Below are 16438 nucleotides of genomic sequence, written 5' to 3'. Positions count from 1 at the left end.
CAAATTAAAAGAAGAGTTTTTGTCCCTTCCAATGCACTCAAAACGAGACAACTAGTTATTTCACAAAAATTTTCTTTTTCGTTTCAAAGCACTCAATCACTACAAAACAAACTTTTTCCAAAAGAGATTTTTATATTTTTTAATAAAACACTCAAAACTATGAAAATAACTAACTTTGAGATCTACAAATTATAAAAACCTATTTGAAGTCAAAGCCTACTAAAAGTCTTTTCTAAGGATCTTTTACTTAGCTAGATGTAAGCTAAGGACCAATTTATGCAGAATCACAAATAAGTCAAGAACAACCAATTTTGTTTTCTTTTTGAAAATGAAAATCCAAACTCTCAAACACAAGCTTTTCGAAGTTTTGTAAAGAGAAAACTCAAAGCAGATTCCTCAACAAGGGGAGATTTCATAAATGGTCAGACTCATAAGAAGGCTGGTAGACACTAAGGTGATCTGAAGTCCCTACAGCTTCTAAGCTCAGAGCCACTACACAACCAAAATGAAAAACAAACCCAACAAGCAAAACTCCTAGGAATTTCACTTAAAACCCTAACACTAACGAAATCAATCTAAGGAAAGTCTCTGACAGGTTATATGCAGGTCTGCGCAGTGGATTTCCTCTGTCAAAATTTTGAAAAACCCTAATATTTCCTCTGGGTTCGATCCCCAGTGGAGTTGCCATTTTGTCACACGGAATAAGTCGATCTTGCGGACAAGATAGACCTTCCTAGAATCTAAAGAAGACCTAATGACAAGCAAACCAACCAGACACTATCTTTCTCTAAATATGCTTTGATAAACAATGGAAAACAAGTGTTTTTAGGACCTACCTTAGGTCCAACGCAAGCTTGTGGATGCCCTCGCTCCTTCGATCCAAATGAGCTCCTTTGTCGCGAATCTGCAAACACAAACAAGGCAAACAAATTAAATAGCACCTGAAAAGCCAATTGCATAAAACATATTTAACATGAAAGTCAAGGAGTCCATGAAACAAATAACATAAGATACTTGTTGAGAAAAATGAGTTTGATTGTATTAATTCAAAAGAAGAAGAACTTTACAACCTTTGCCTTGACGCTGTACAAGCTCCTCCCAGGGTCCAGCAAGAAGTCTCCTCTACTTTGACAAGTTTCACTCACTCCCCAATGAAGCCAAAAAGGTATGTGATCTCTCCTCTTAAGCTCAACTAGGAAGTCTTGATTTCACCAGCATTTACCCTCAAAAATGTTCAGCTTCTAACCTACTTAGAAACCAGCCCAATGCCTGTATTTATAGTGCAATGGAGGGAGGTTACTAGGTCCTCCTTCAAAGGGATAAAGCCCTCCTTCAAAGGGATAGCTCCTCTCATCAAGGGATTAGCTCCTTCTCTTTTGGGATGCATGAACCACCTCAGAGCGAACAATCCACGACAAAATTCCTTCTAGAAACCTCTAGAATTAACCCAAAGTGAGTTTTTAAAGATAAAACTTGTGCCTTTTGACTTTCACAGGGGTTCGCACCTACACCGTTAGGGACAGAGCGGGCAGGTCTGCAATTTTTGTACGCAGAAGGTGCGGGACCACAGGTGACAGTGAGAGAAAGTGTGGAACCAGAGTTACATTGATTTTTAATGTCTTTCTCTCATTTTCAAAGCTTGATTTGAAGAGCTGAGGTCTGAGACTTGCTTAGGAGGACAGTACAAGTGATGATAGACCCATACTGACTGCAAATAATCATGGTGACGATATTTTTGTGTAACATATAGAAATGCTAATAATGTTGGTTTTCATGTGTATACTCATTTTTGATATTTTTTTCTTCATTTTTTTTAATTTGAGAAAAGAAAATTACAATTTGGTTGGAGGATGAGGAGAAAAATCTCCTTTCTCAACCAACTTGAAATCAAAATTATCTTGCAAATATTTGACAAATTCTTCTTTTGTTAATGGCGTATGATATAACCTTAATCTATGATAATTAATAAAGAAGGTAATTATTTCTTCAACAATATTTTTTATTCTAACTTCTCCATTATCAAAGACAATATCTATCTCATAAGGAACAAGCTAGTGTCTGGAAGTTTCCTTTAAAATATTTGAATTTAGAGTAAAAAAGAATAGCCCAGTCACCTAGATTGAACCTTTTAGCTTTGATGAATTTTTCATGTTATCTTGATCTTTGTTGTTGTACTATGTTGGTTCTTTAGATAACATCTTGTCGAATCTCATCTAGCTCATTCATGTGAGCTAACCTTTTTTTTAGCGTCAAATAGATCAATGTCCAATCCCTCTAGAAACCTTTCTTCCCAATCAATATTATGAAAGTGTACAGTCTTGGTTAGGATTGCTTCAAATACCGTATTGGTAAATTCCACTTTCCGATTGGCTTGTGGATCATATGGAGTAGACTTTTGATGTTTGATTTTGTATTGCTCCATTATTTTCTACACCAACTTGGATGTGAATTGAGTACCTTGATCTATCACAATTTCCTATGGGACACCAAAACAAGTAAAAATATCCTCAAAAAGAAATGTAACTACCACATTTTCAGTATCAAAAGGAATTCGTTTAGCTTCTACCCATTTTGTAACATAATATTTACAAACAAGTATATACCATTTCTGTTTAAGTGGAGGATTAATTGGACCAATGAAATCTAGAGCCCATTTTTCAAAAGGCTCTACAAGTACCTGTTGTTGTAGAGGAATCTCGTCTGATGGAATGGGTTTTCCCATTATTTGTTAACTATCACATCTCTTGACATATTCATTGGAATATTTAAAAATGAAAGACCAATATATCTCAAAAGAAGGACTTTGTAAGTTGTTCTTTTATCAGCAAAGTGTCCTCCACATGGTTTATCATGAAAATATTTCAATATTTATGGTACTTCATCTTCTCGAACACATCTGCAGATGATTAAATCAAGTCCAGTTCGATATAATTCTCCCTCTATCCAATAGTAAGGTGCACTAGATTTGATAAATTTATGCTTCTCTTTGGTTGATAACTGTGGGGGTAAATTTCCTGTAGCCAATTTTTTTTTTTAATAGATGAAAAAAAAGGAGTTTTAATAGATACAGCAAAAACATACTTTTCAGGAAAATATATTTTATAGAAACATCATTATTATCATTCTACATTCTAGAAAGGAAATCAAGAACTGTGTTTTCTTTTCTTGGTTTGTCAAGAATAGTAATATTGAATTCCTGCAACAATAACAACCATCTTGTAATTCTACCATTAGTAATTAGTTTATTCATTAAAAATATAATAGTAGAATGATCTGTATGAATGCAAGTTTCATAACTAGTATATAATGTCTAAACTTATTAATGGCATGCACAACAACCAAAAACTCCTTTTCTGTTACAATATAATTTAACTCTGTAGGAGTCAAATTTTTTCTTGTGTAATAAATAACATAAGAATTTATATCTTTCTGTCACAACACAGCTCCTAAAGTTGTATTTGAAGCATCAGTTGAAATATGAAAAGGAAGAGACCAATTAGATCCCCTTAAAATTCGTGTTTCAATGATTTTTTGCTTCAATGATTCAAATACTTTCTAGCAGTCATAATTTCAAACAAAATCATAATCTTTTGTAGGAAGTTTGGAAAATGGAGAGGTTATTTTTGTAAACTTTTCTATGAATCTTCTATAATATCCAGTAAAACCAAGAAAACTTCTAACATCTCTTTGACAAGTAGGAATTAAAATTTTAGAAATTACTTCTAACTTAGATGTATCCACCTTAATTCCATCCCTTAAAATATGGTTGCCTAAAACAATTCCCTCATTAAACATCATAAAACATTTCACATTACTTAATGAAATATTTTATTCTTTACACCTAATGAGAAAATTTTCTAATTTTTCAAGAGATTCTTCAAAAGTATTTCCATAGACAGTAAAATCATCCATGTAAACTTCCACACAATCATGAATTAGATCAAAAAAGATACCAAAAGATGCTCTTTGAAATGTTGCAGGTGCATTACATAACCCAAAAGGAAGTACTCTATAGGCATATGTATCCCATGGGCATGTAAAGTTTCTTTTGCCTTGATCTTGTGGTGCCAATTGGATTAGTTTATATCCACTGAAACCATCAAGAAATGAAAAATATTTCTTCCCTACTAGGATATCTAATACTTGATTTATAAGATAGTGGGAAATGATATTTCAAAGTAACTTTATTAAATTCCATATAATCAATGCACACTCTCCATTTTTAATTCTTCTTTGTAACAATCGCTAAAGGTGAAACCCATTGACTATTTGATATCGAATAAATTAAATTCACATTAACTAAATTTTGTAATTCCTCAACAATTTCCCCTATATTAGGGTTCATTCTTCTCTAATTGGTTTGTCATTTTCTTGAATATTAATATGATGCATACATGTTTTAGGATTTATTCCCTTCATATTAGTGTATTCCCATGCATATGCAGAATAATATTTTTGTAGCATCTTTATTAATTTTCTGTTTTGAAATTCTTCCATGTTATTATTGACGTTTAATGTTTTACCCAAAAATATTTATACTAAATGTTTTCCAACCTTTTCCATAGATTGTAAATCCATTTGATGAGATGATAAATATTTAATATTACATTGTTCTTGAAAACTTTGATATTGCTCACAGTATTAAGAAGAATCAATATTATTCATCAAATTTATTAATTGATATTCCTCATCTATTATGAAGGAGTAAATACTAGTTGAATATCATCAAAGTCTTCATTGTCATCATCTATCCAAACTTCACTTTCTACTTTAGTTATTGTTTTTGCAGGTGGGTACAATGTGAATTTCTTAATTAAGCTACCATCATAGATATACATATCACGAGATCTACAACTTATGAATGCATCAATTGTAGCTAGCTAGGGTCTACCAAGGACCAATGGATGAACTTCTAAATTATTATTGGGAGTTAAAATCATAAAATAAATAAGATACTCCCATGACACCAAAGAGACATAGACATCCTGTAATATACGATCTAACTTAATAACATATCTATTTGCCAATTATAGTAATTTTGGGGTATATTGAAGATTGGGAAGCTTCAATTGATCCATAGTTTGTTTACTCATAATATTAATGGCTACTCCTAAATCAATCATATTGTTGGGAATTTCAATACCATTAATGTGATTTTTTACAATAGGGCTACTTCAATCTAGATATTTTTGAACTATTGTTTTTCCCATCATAATATCTGCAATATTTCCTACCAATTGAATTTTCTTGACATATTTTCTTTTTCTTCCTGATTTTTTAATGCACAACTCCTTAATTGTTTTTGCAAATATTGGTATTTCCTTTATAGATTGGAGTAAATGAATTTTGATGCAAATATTTTTCAATTCATCTAGCATATCATATTATGATAAAACAATTTTCCTTTCTATTCCCTTATTGATTTTAAGTCTTTAGGACAAGGTGGATTTTGTAGGGAAATAGAAGGTTGCTCCACTAGAGGAATTGTAAAAGTTTGGTTTATTTGGTTTTCATATAAATGTGTAGGAACATATTCCTTTCGAGGAGTCTTTTATTGTCCAAGAAACGTTTCCTTTTCAAGAACCTCATGCTCTTTATATTTTTGGATGAAAACTAGTGGTGACTTCTTTTGCAAAACCCTACCAGCTCTAAGTTGGACATAATTTAGACATAATTGGGCTATCATACAAGCTTGAAAGTTTTTACCATCTACATTGTAGATAGGTTTTTTATTTTTTTTATTTGGGTTTGGGAGTGGTTGAGAAGGTAGTTGATTAGATTTCTAAGGAAATAGAGTGGATGGTAATAAAATTTGTTTATTTTGTGGTTGGGCTTATAATTGAGGTTGAGGAGGTTGGTTTGGTTGGGGAGGGTAGTATTGAGGTGGATAAGGGAATTAAGGTTGTTGGAATCAAGGATATTGGGGATTTCTACCATAAGAATTCTACCAACTGTGTGCCCAAGATGGGTTTTGAGGTTGGGGTGGCCAAGGTTGCCAAGGCATAGGTGCAATAAAATTATTATGTGGTTTTGCATATGATTGATATGGACTGTTGAGACCTTGTGTCATACCCAGTTGTTGGGATTTCCATGGTCTTTCAGAAAGAAAGAAAAGTGATTCAGCTTGGCGTGATTCAACTTCATCCTAAAAGACAACTTTAAGCCTGGGTATTGAAGGGGATTTCCTTGTATCATGATTTTCAACACATATAACACAAATTTATATACTATCAAGTGGAAATTCTCTTAGATCATGTTTTTTCCTACACCTAGGACAAAAGATAGATAATGCAACATTCTCAAGTTTTTGCTTGTTTTGTATTTTGAGAGTATCTAGTTGTTCACTAAGATTCCCAAGGATATATGTTTTGAAGTTATCAAGAAAATTGCCTAATTCTTCTCTACTCACTATTCTATATGCATATTTACTAACCCTTGACATGGATGGATCTCTTGGATTCTTACCAAATCTAGCCTTACCCCTTGAAATATGTTTGCAAAACTCACAAATTTCACCAAATGATAGTTGGGAAACATCTCCTTTGCCCATTAAGTTGAGGAGGTCAATCCACTCATCTCTTATAGCTTTTAACAAAATAACTTTCAATGTTTCCTCATCTAAATCGTACATCCTAGCCCTTTTAATATTATAGGGAAATATTTCCACTAAAACTTCAAGGATTTATTCCTCCTTCTGCATCATATTAAAGACTTCATCCTTAACGTTATGGGGCATACAATAATCTTTAAATTTTTCTAGGAATTCCCTCTTCATTTCTTCCCATGTTCTGATAGTATGTGTTCCTAGATACATAAACCATTTAAGGTCTCCATCTTTTAGAGTAGCTAGAAATAATTTTAATTTTTTACTATCAAGTAAATAGTCATAGGATCTAACTAATACTTCAACTCAAAAATAAATGTCTCTGGATCCTCATTTCTTAAGCCATGAAAATTGGGAAGAATAGAAGGTGAGATATTTTTCATTGTGGTTGTGGTATCTTCATCAAATATAGGAAATCCATAAGGATTTGGTTCTCCCCTACCTAATCTACGACCTCCTCTATTTCCTCCTTGGCCTCTTCCACCTCTAATCCTAAGTTCACCATTTACATTGCGTACTTCTAATTCCCCTTCTCTTTCCATTGTAGAATCTTTAGATCTAATACAAGGTTCAACAATAGGATTTTCTAGCTCTTCCTGTGGTTCTTCTATGAATGGTATTGTAGAGTAAACTTCTTCATCTTACTCACTAGGCACTTCTAACTCCTATCCTAAGAGTTTCTCTCCTATTGAAGAGAGAAATACAACTTCTTCAGTAGGGGATGTAGGTTCTTCAACTATAGATTCAACGGAAGAAGTTGGTGAGTCCCTAGGTTGAATTTTAGACCTATGTACCTCAATAAGTCTATGTCTACCTACTATAGATGGAATGCAAGTGTTAGTGTATGGTGTGGCACTATGTGGTCTAGTGGAGGTGAGTAGTGATGTTGGTATTGAACTCTGTACTCTACCTCTCTTACAAATCTACACCTAGAATATTGTTCTCGATTCATATTTCTAAATGATTTTTAGCATGCTTTTAATTATGCATCTATAGGATGAATGCATCTAATATGATATGTAAACCAAAAAAAAAGTCCTATATATACTTCCCAGACAACAACGCAAAAATGTTGGGTAATTTAATTGATGGTTAGATTACTTCGTTAATTGTTAACCAAGGTTCATGTACTTGTGAAGTGCATGTGCACAATATATGCTAGGAGTTATATATTTCATTTTAAAAGATGAAATTGGGTTAAATATAAATGGAACTAGATTAAATCAAAAAATTCCTATGCACATGTTCTTTCTATCAAAATTACTCTTTTAAAAGAAAATCAATATTCAAGGCGAAATCAATTGGAAATTCTAACTATCAAACTAAATCGAAACTTCATATACCGCAACAAGAATTAAAAGTTAATCTATTTGACCTGAACTGAATGATCTATTCCAATGGGAAGAATTGAAATTTTGATTATACTTGTAGAAAATTGAAATATTATTCTAAATGCTCTTGCAAATCAAAATCTCTATTCTATTCAATAGAAGAGGAAATCTTAATCTAATTACTTCAGCAAAATAGCAAGCTAAAATGTAACTCTGAAGGATTACAAATGTTTGTAGTTGTGATTAGAATTTCTCTATCAATTATTCATGAAATCGAAATAAAAACAATTGAATAAAATAAACTTTGAAAAGGAAATATTTATGTCTTTTATGAGTGCTCGACCTATTCAAACTATTGAAGGTTAAACCAGAAATCGATGAATGAAATACCAATCAAAAACATTAACTAATTGCAATGAAGAAGCGAATATTCATGAAATAAGTTAATATTAACATAACCATATACTAAACTAATTTACAAATCTCTAGGGGGCCCTCCTGTTGAGTGCAAGCATGAGATCAACTATCAAAGTATTCACCCATGCATATATCACCAAAGGAACATAATAATTTGTATTAAATTACGAAGTATTCAATAACAAATGATTACAAGTTTAAAAAGAGTAATGATGTTTATTACTTCGCCCCATGGCCTTTTATAATCCTCTATTAAATAAAAACTTGAGTTATAACCCAAGAACCAAATTTTTACTTTGACAACTAAGAAACTAAATTAAATTGAAATCTTTCTTCTTATGATTTTCTACTGGAAGAGAAAATAACGAGGATATTTTGATTTCACATAACGTAACTTATGATTCCAAATTATTCTCATCCAATTGCATGCTCTCTTGATAATGCCATGATCTTCCTTCAAATATTGTGCATAGTTGAAGTATTATAACCAGAGTTGACTTTTGGTTTGACTATTAGATCTCTCAAACCATGTGAATTTCTAGATGATTGTGATAGGTGGATTTCCATATGTTGATCATTTTCCATCTACCTATATCCTTTATTACTTATCAAGAACACTAGAACATGTCTAACCATGGATGTAGTTGTATAATATTTGGTTAGCTACAAAATGAGTGCAATTCGATAGCTATAGGAATGTGTTGTCACTGCGATCAATAACCTCCAAAATTTTGCTCACACTTGAGCTTTGGAGCCTACTGACTATCTTAAACATGTGATCAATAGGCTCCATGGTCGTTTTACATTTTGTAAGGTATTTAAGTCTTCTTCTTATTTTAAACTATCAAGTAACTTGCACACACATGCTCAGTGTCCAATGGGTTCATGAGTACATTTCTTTTATGCAAGCTTGAACAAGCATAACATCATCCATCAAGACAGTGTCTATGAGATTGTTGGCTCATATTGATATTCAACGTGCCATTTCATTGATAATCTCCCTCACTTTGGTTGTGTTTATAGTTCTATTGTGGTGATTTTTCTTAGTTGTCGCTTTGGCACACTTTCGCTATCACAATTGTCGCTTTCACATTCATGGCTGCTACTCTTGCTTGTTTTCACTTTAATAAGTGTATTTTTCATGTTATATTTCTATGGCATGTGTCAGATTAAATTTCCTTCACTTTTGCAAATGTCACTTGCATGTTTTCCTATTGTCGCAATTGTTTCTTTGTTATTGTTTCTAAGTGACTTCGTTTCACAATTCATGTGCATTCACTTGGCTTATATTAATGGAATTCATGTATATGATCCATGTTTGAGTTGTGCTTGGATGAAGTTCTCTCTTCTACTCTATTGATTCTACACTTAGCCATTTTGGAGCTCTTCATGGTCTTCATGCCTCATAATGCATTATCACTTCCTAGGCTAAGTATCCCATCCTTTGGTTTCTCCCCCAGGTGTAAAAGCGCACTTCAAGAGAACAAGGACCTCATTCCCTTTAAAATAAGTGCACTTTGGATAGACATGGACCTTCTTGCCTTCAAAAGTTCACTCTGAGAGCTTGAGCACACTTCGAAACAATGAGGGCACTTCAAGACTATGAGTGCACTCCTTCGGCTCAAAGAACTGCACCCTGATTAAGAGCGCATGGTACACTCTTGAAGAAGAAATCCTTCATCCTTTCCTTAGAGTGCTTGGCACAGTCATGAAGCCTGAATCCTTGAGTGTACTCCTTCAACACGAAGATTTGTGTCCTTTTTTAGTGCATGGGCGCATCTTGAACTCTTAAGTGTTTCTCTTTCATCCCTTTGGCATGTGCCAGTGTGCCCCCCTTTCCCATGAGCACACCTTGAAGGCCTGAAGGCCTAAAGCCTCACTCCATCTCTTCGAAGTTTTCCCTTATTCCTTCTTAGTCTCTTTGAGTGCATGCATGCACCTTGAAGGCCTAAAGCCTCACTCCTTTGTCTCTTCATAGTGCACCCTTATGCCCTTGATGTTCTAACTCCTTGTCTTGAGTGAAAAAATGTACCTTGAAGACCTCTTGCAAGCCTTGACCTTTCACCACCTTCAGTTCAGTAAAAATTAAAAAAGGATCCTTCCTAAGCCACTGATGAGTTTGGTTGCACCTTCCTAATCAAGCCATTTCCTTTAACCCTCTCACATGCCTATCATGAGAAGAGCATTCCATGAGCTAGGTGGTGATAGAATCGATGTTTTAATACTGATATTTCCTTGTCATGAATTATTTTCATTAGTAATACTACCTTCCTATCATGACAAGGTTATGCTCAAGAGAAGATAGCAAGGAGAAAGCAAAGGAGCACTTGCAGAGAAGAAGCACTAAATAGAGTTATCATGGAGATATGAAGCAGATCATGGACGGAGATAGAAAGAATACAGTACATGATGACTTGAAGGATTATAATATTAATCAAAGACACTTTGGAGGGTGAATATGAGAAATAAAGTCGATCCTTCATGAATATGAATCATAGATCAGATCTATCATCAAGAATGAAAGATGAAGCAACAAGAAAGATATCTTGGCACTGCCACCTCGTCATGAAGTCCATATCATCATTTCCATGTTGTAACTTGTAAAAGTGTCATCATAATGGTCAATGTGTATCCATGTGTCATGCCACATCATCATGTGGAATGTAATGTTGTATTTTCAAGAAAAGGACAAAATGTAATGTGTGGAAGTCCAAGAGTCATATAAGGAATATGAAAAGTTACTTTGTAATATATGGACAAAATGTCTTTAGGAGAAGTCCAGAAGTCATTAGAAGTTCAAGAGTTGTTTAGAAGTCTAAAGGCCACACTAGAAGTCCAAGAGTCATGAGCACATGAAAGGTCATTCCTATTGTTATAAAATCAACCTCATAACTCAAGGAAGGGGCTTTTGGAGGCTTAAGCTTTGGAAAGCTAGTCTTGCCTTCTCTACTTGTAATAGGAGAGAAAATTATTATTTGGAAAGAAATAAGTGAATTATTGTTCCACTATTAGAACTAGTGTCTCATCATTGTAATTGTGTACTTGGATATTTCACCTTATAATTGAATCTCGACGAGCCAACACATTTTCATGCATGTATTGTGAATGTCTTAGGACTATTGTTTGGATGTTTTCTATATATGTTTCATTCACATGTACGAAGGAAATCGAACTACCTCAGTGGCCTCAATACTTATCTTGTATAAGGTGTGTTGTATGTGGTTGATCTTTGTGTCTAAGTGAACTATTTTTCTAGATAACTAATGAACCCTTATTTTCTCATGTGTATCTATTAGGTTAATACTATTACTTCCTTCTATAGGCTCACTTTTTTTCTCCCTTTTATGAAGGTCTCCTTTTACACATTGCAATTGGTGTTTCACAATTCCAACTTACTGGATTATTCATGGTTTATGTATGTAATCTCTTATGTTATATGTTAAAACCAAGAAAAACCTTACGATTACCGTAGTTGGGTTGATACTCCGGATGGGGATCTGTTGGGTCCCTATAATACTAGTGATTACCCCATTACTATTGTAGTTATACCCCCTATTTATATTGTTGTGCCCCTATTACCCCCATATTGTTATTTCTGTGCCCCATAGAATCCCTCTATTGTTATTTTTGTGGCTTTATATTATTATTGTTAGGTCGGCTGAATTATATTGTGACTCCTTAGACTCCTATATATAGAAAGGAGGTTTTGTCATTTGTATCATCCAAGAATTGTTCATTTATGTAATGTAATAGAGGTTTCCCCCTCGAAGAGGCTGAATTCTAAGGCGTGGATCTCTCTTTTCTATCTTTTTGTGAGCTGGTTTCATAACATTTGATATCAGAGCTTTGGATTCTAGGGTTTCGCTGCTCCAAACAGGTCATCGTGGAATTTTCGCTATAACTTTTTTTCTGTGACGTTTCAGAAGTCGCAAAAAAAACCCATTTGAGAAGAAATCACGCTGAATCTTGGGTCCGAATTTCAGAGCTTTTCGCGTGATATTTGCGGAGATATGATCTAAGGAAGTTGGTCTTTTTGCAGACTCCTGAATTACATTCAAAACAGGTGACCTGGGGAAAATCGTCATAACTTTCTCTCTAGGGATCGGATTGAAATTTCATCATAAGGTACAGAAAGAGGACAGACTTTAGTTTCTTTTATGTGTGTTTTAGAGTCAAAGGTTGAAACAGTGACTCGTGGCACGTCGTACAAGTTCTCTCTACTGAACCAGTCTAAAAGCAAGTCACTGTGGGAGATTTCACATAACTCTTCCTTGGAGAATCCAATTTGGCTCAGACTTGTGGCATTGGAAAGAGGACGCAGAAGGCTACTATAGGTAGCAATTTTAGAATTGGATGATCCGAAATTACAGAGATACATCAGATTCAATATCAGGCTTCTATAAAGTGAAAAAAGGTGTGTAGTTTTTTTTTTAATTTTTGTGTAAGCTTGGTTTAACGGAATTCAAAGGGCATAGTAAAGCATTATTATCGGTAACTGATGCCCCGAGGAAAGAAAATGCAAACACCTAGTAAAGAACCTGAAAGCTCTAGCATGACTCATGAAGAAGAGGAAGAAATGCTACATGATATATCAAAATTACAAGAACAAGTGCAACAAATGTCACGTTCACAAAAGCTAACAGAAGCTAAGGTAAATGGCGTGGAATCTAAGATAAAGGGCATGGAAGCTAAGATGGAGGATTCGATGGCAAATTTGAAGATAGATTTGAAGACAGACATGGAATAATTAAAGAAGTTGCTACAAGAAAGGGTCACTAATGGTGAAAAGGTAGTAAAGGAAACTCATGATGAGAACAAAAGAAATGTTAATCATGATTCCATAGACTCTAATGTTGGATCGAAGACTCACCATGTTCCAAAAATCGATATGAGGAAGTTTGATGGCAAGGATCCCGCCACATGGATATTACAGATGGAGCAATTCTTCGATCTCAATAATGTGCAAAACACACAAAAGGTACGTATGGCAACTTTATATTTGGAACCAAATCAGTTTGTATGGTATCAATGGCTTTGTTCTCGTAAACAATTTATCACTTGGGCAATTTTTACGGAAGAATTGATAGCACATTATGAGGATACAAAAAGCAACACTTTTTTTAGCCAATTGATAAGTCTCAAACAAAAGGGTTCAATAATGGAGCACATTGAGGAGTTCCAAAAATTGAACATAAGGGTAAAAGATATTCCAGAGGAGCATAGGATTGATGTGTTCATAGGGTCTTTAAAGGATAATATCCAACATGATGTGCGCCTTTGGGAACCTGATTCATTAGAGAAGGCATTCAGGTTAGCAAGAAAAATGGAAAGCAAAATTATGGCAACTAGGAAGCATACCATTCACAACTATAAAGACGGAAGTGTTGTTGCCCATAGTCTTCCACAACCTACAAGGTTGACACCACAACAATTGGAAGAAAAAAGAGCAAAAGGGCTTTGTTACAATTGTGATAGCAAATACACAAAAGGTCATAAGTGTGCTGAGAAGAAATTATTCTACATAGATTGTGAAGAGGAAGAAGAAAAGGAGCAAGAAAGGTCAAAAGAAGAGGATATATTCCAGGAACAAAGCCTAGATGAAGAACAAATAAATCCGACCATATCTTGTAATGCATTGGCGGGAATTACCACTCCTCAAACCATCAAGATAGAAGGACAAATCAAGAAGAAAAAGGTAATAGTGTTGATTGATTCAGGAAGCACCCACAATTTTATTCATTGTAGGGTAGCAAAAGAATTGAATTGCTTCCTATATCCAGCACCAGAGTGTCAAGTGATGATTGCAAATGGAGGAACAATAAATTGTCCTGGAAAGTGCCATAATATCAAGCTATCCATGGGAGAATATGTATTGACTAGCCCAATGCTTTCCATTCCAATGGGAGGTGCTGATGTTGTACTAGGAGTCCAATGGCTACAATCCTTGGGTACAATAGCTTTTAATTTTCAAGAACTTTTCATGAAATTTTCTATGGAAGGAAAGGAAGTTGAATTAAGGGGTATTGCAGGGAAACCAAGAAAGATAATCAGCTCTAATGGCATGACAAAGCTTCTAAAAAAGGAGCAAAGAGGTGTAATTGCACAATTATGTTCGCTAGATGTTTCCACATTGGAATCATCTATTTCTCCAGATCTCCAAAAAGTCCTGGACAATCATTCCAAGGTATTTGAGACTCCCAAAGGTCTCCCACCTATGCGTGATCATGATCATGCTATTCATCTGATTCCAGGAAGTGTTCCTCCAAACATCAGGCCGTACAGATATCCATATGTCCAAAAAAGTGAAATTGAACGTATGGTTGCAGAAATGCTAGAGGCTGGTATAATTCAACCGAGTCAAAGTTCTTTCTCAGCTCCAGTAGTATTGGTGCACAAGAAGGATGGATCATGGCGCATGTGTCCAGATTATAGGGAGCTCAACAAGCTCACTATTAAAGATAAGTTCCCCATTCCTGTTATTGATGAATTACTGGATGAATTGCATGGATCAATTTACTTCACCAAGTTGGATCTTCGTTCTGGATATCATCAAATCAGAATGAAGATTGAAGACATTCCGAAAACGGCATTTAGAACTCATGAGGGTCATTATGAATTTTTGGTCATGCCTTTTGGCCTTACCAATGCACCTTCAACATTTCAAGGTTTGATGAATTCAATTTTCAAACCATTCCTTAGAAAATTTGTGTTAGTATTTTTTGATGATATACTAATCTACAACAAGTCTTGGAAGGATCATGTTGAACATGTTGACAGGGTGCTACAACTATTGGAGGAGAAACAATTATATGCAAAAAGATCCAAATGTTTCTTTGGAGTCCAGGAGGTGGAATATTTGGGTCATATTGTATCTCATGAAGGAGTTAAGGTAGACCCTAGCAAAATTAAAGCCATTAAGGAATGGAAAATCCCCACATCCATAAAGCATCTGCGAGGATTTCTTGGGTTGACAGGGTATTATCGCAAGTTTGTTAAGAATTATGGGAGAATAGCAGCACCTCTAACAACATTATTGAAGAAAGATTCATTTTCATGGACTTCGGAAGCAACAAAGGCCTTTGAACATCTTAAAGAGGCAATGTGCCAAGCACCGGTCTTAGCTACACCGGACTTCACAAAAACCTTTATTGTGGAATGTGATGCTTCAGGAAATGGAATTGGTGCTGTTCTAATGCAAGATGAAAGACCCATTGCTTTTGAAAGTCGTCCAATCAAGGGAAAGTTTTTAAGCAAAGCTATTTATGAGAAGGAAATGTTGGCAATACTCCATGCACTTAAGAAATGGCGACCCTACCTAATGGGAAGACACTTCAAGGTAAAAACGGATCATGATAGCCTTAAATACTTTTTAGAACAAAGATTATCCTCTGAAGAGCAACAAAAGTGGGTCACAAAGATGTTGGGTTATGACTTTGAAATCATCTACAAAAAAGGGAAGCAAAATGTGGTGGCAGATGCACTCTCAAGAAAGGATGAGGATGTGGAAGCATTGTTGTGTGCCATTTCTATTATCCAACCAGATTGGATAAACGAAGCAAGGGAGGAATGGAAGAATGACGAAGAAGTGTGGGCACTTATTCAAAAGCTACAACAAGATTCCAGTACTTCTGATACATTTAGCTGGAAAAATGATTTGTTATGGTACAAAGATCGCTTATACCTCTGTAAGAATTCCCAGCTAAAACAAAAGATTCTTATGGAATTGCACACTTCTCCCTTAGGAGGGCACTCAGGATTTTTAAAAACTTACCACAGGGTTAAGAAGGAATTTTTTTGGGATGGCCTTAAATCAGATATTCAAAATTTTGTGGCAGAATGTTTGGTTTGCCAGCAAAATAAAGTTGAAACAATTAAGACACTAGGTCTATTACAACCTTTATCCATTCCAAGCCAACGTTGGGAGGAGGTTTCAATGGATTTTATCACAGGTTTACCCAAGTCTGAGGGAAAGAGTGTCATCATGGTGGTAGTTGACAGACTTACCAAGTATGCACACTTTTGTGCATTATCACATCCATTTAAAGCCAGTACAGTTTCTACTGCATTTATGGAAACAGTTCAAAAG

Source organism: Pinus tabuliformis, chromosome 4_2, assembly GCF_031772625.1.
Source record: "Pinus tabuliformis cultivar Carrire ecotype Pingquan chromosome 4_2, CPIR1, whole genome shotgun sequence".
Classification (NCBI taxonomy): Eukaryota; Viridiplantae; Streptophyta; class Pinopsida; order Pinales; family Pinaceae; genus Pinus; species Pinus tabuliformis.
The sequence above is the reverse complement of the archived record's forward strand: the minus strand, read 5'-3'. Positions refer to the sequence as shown.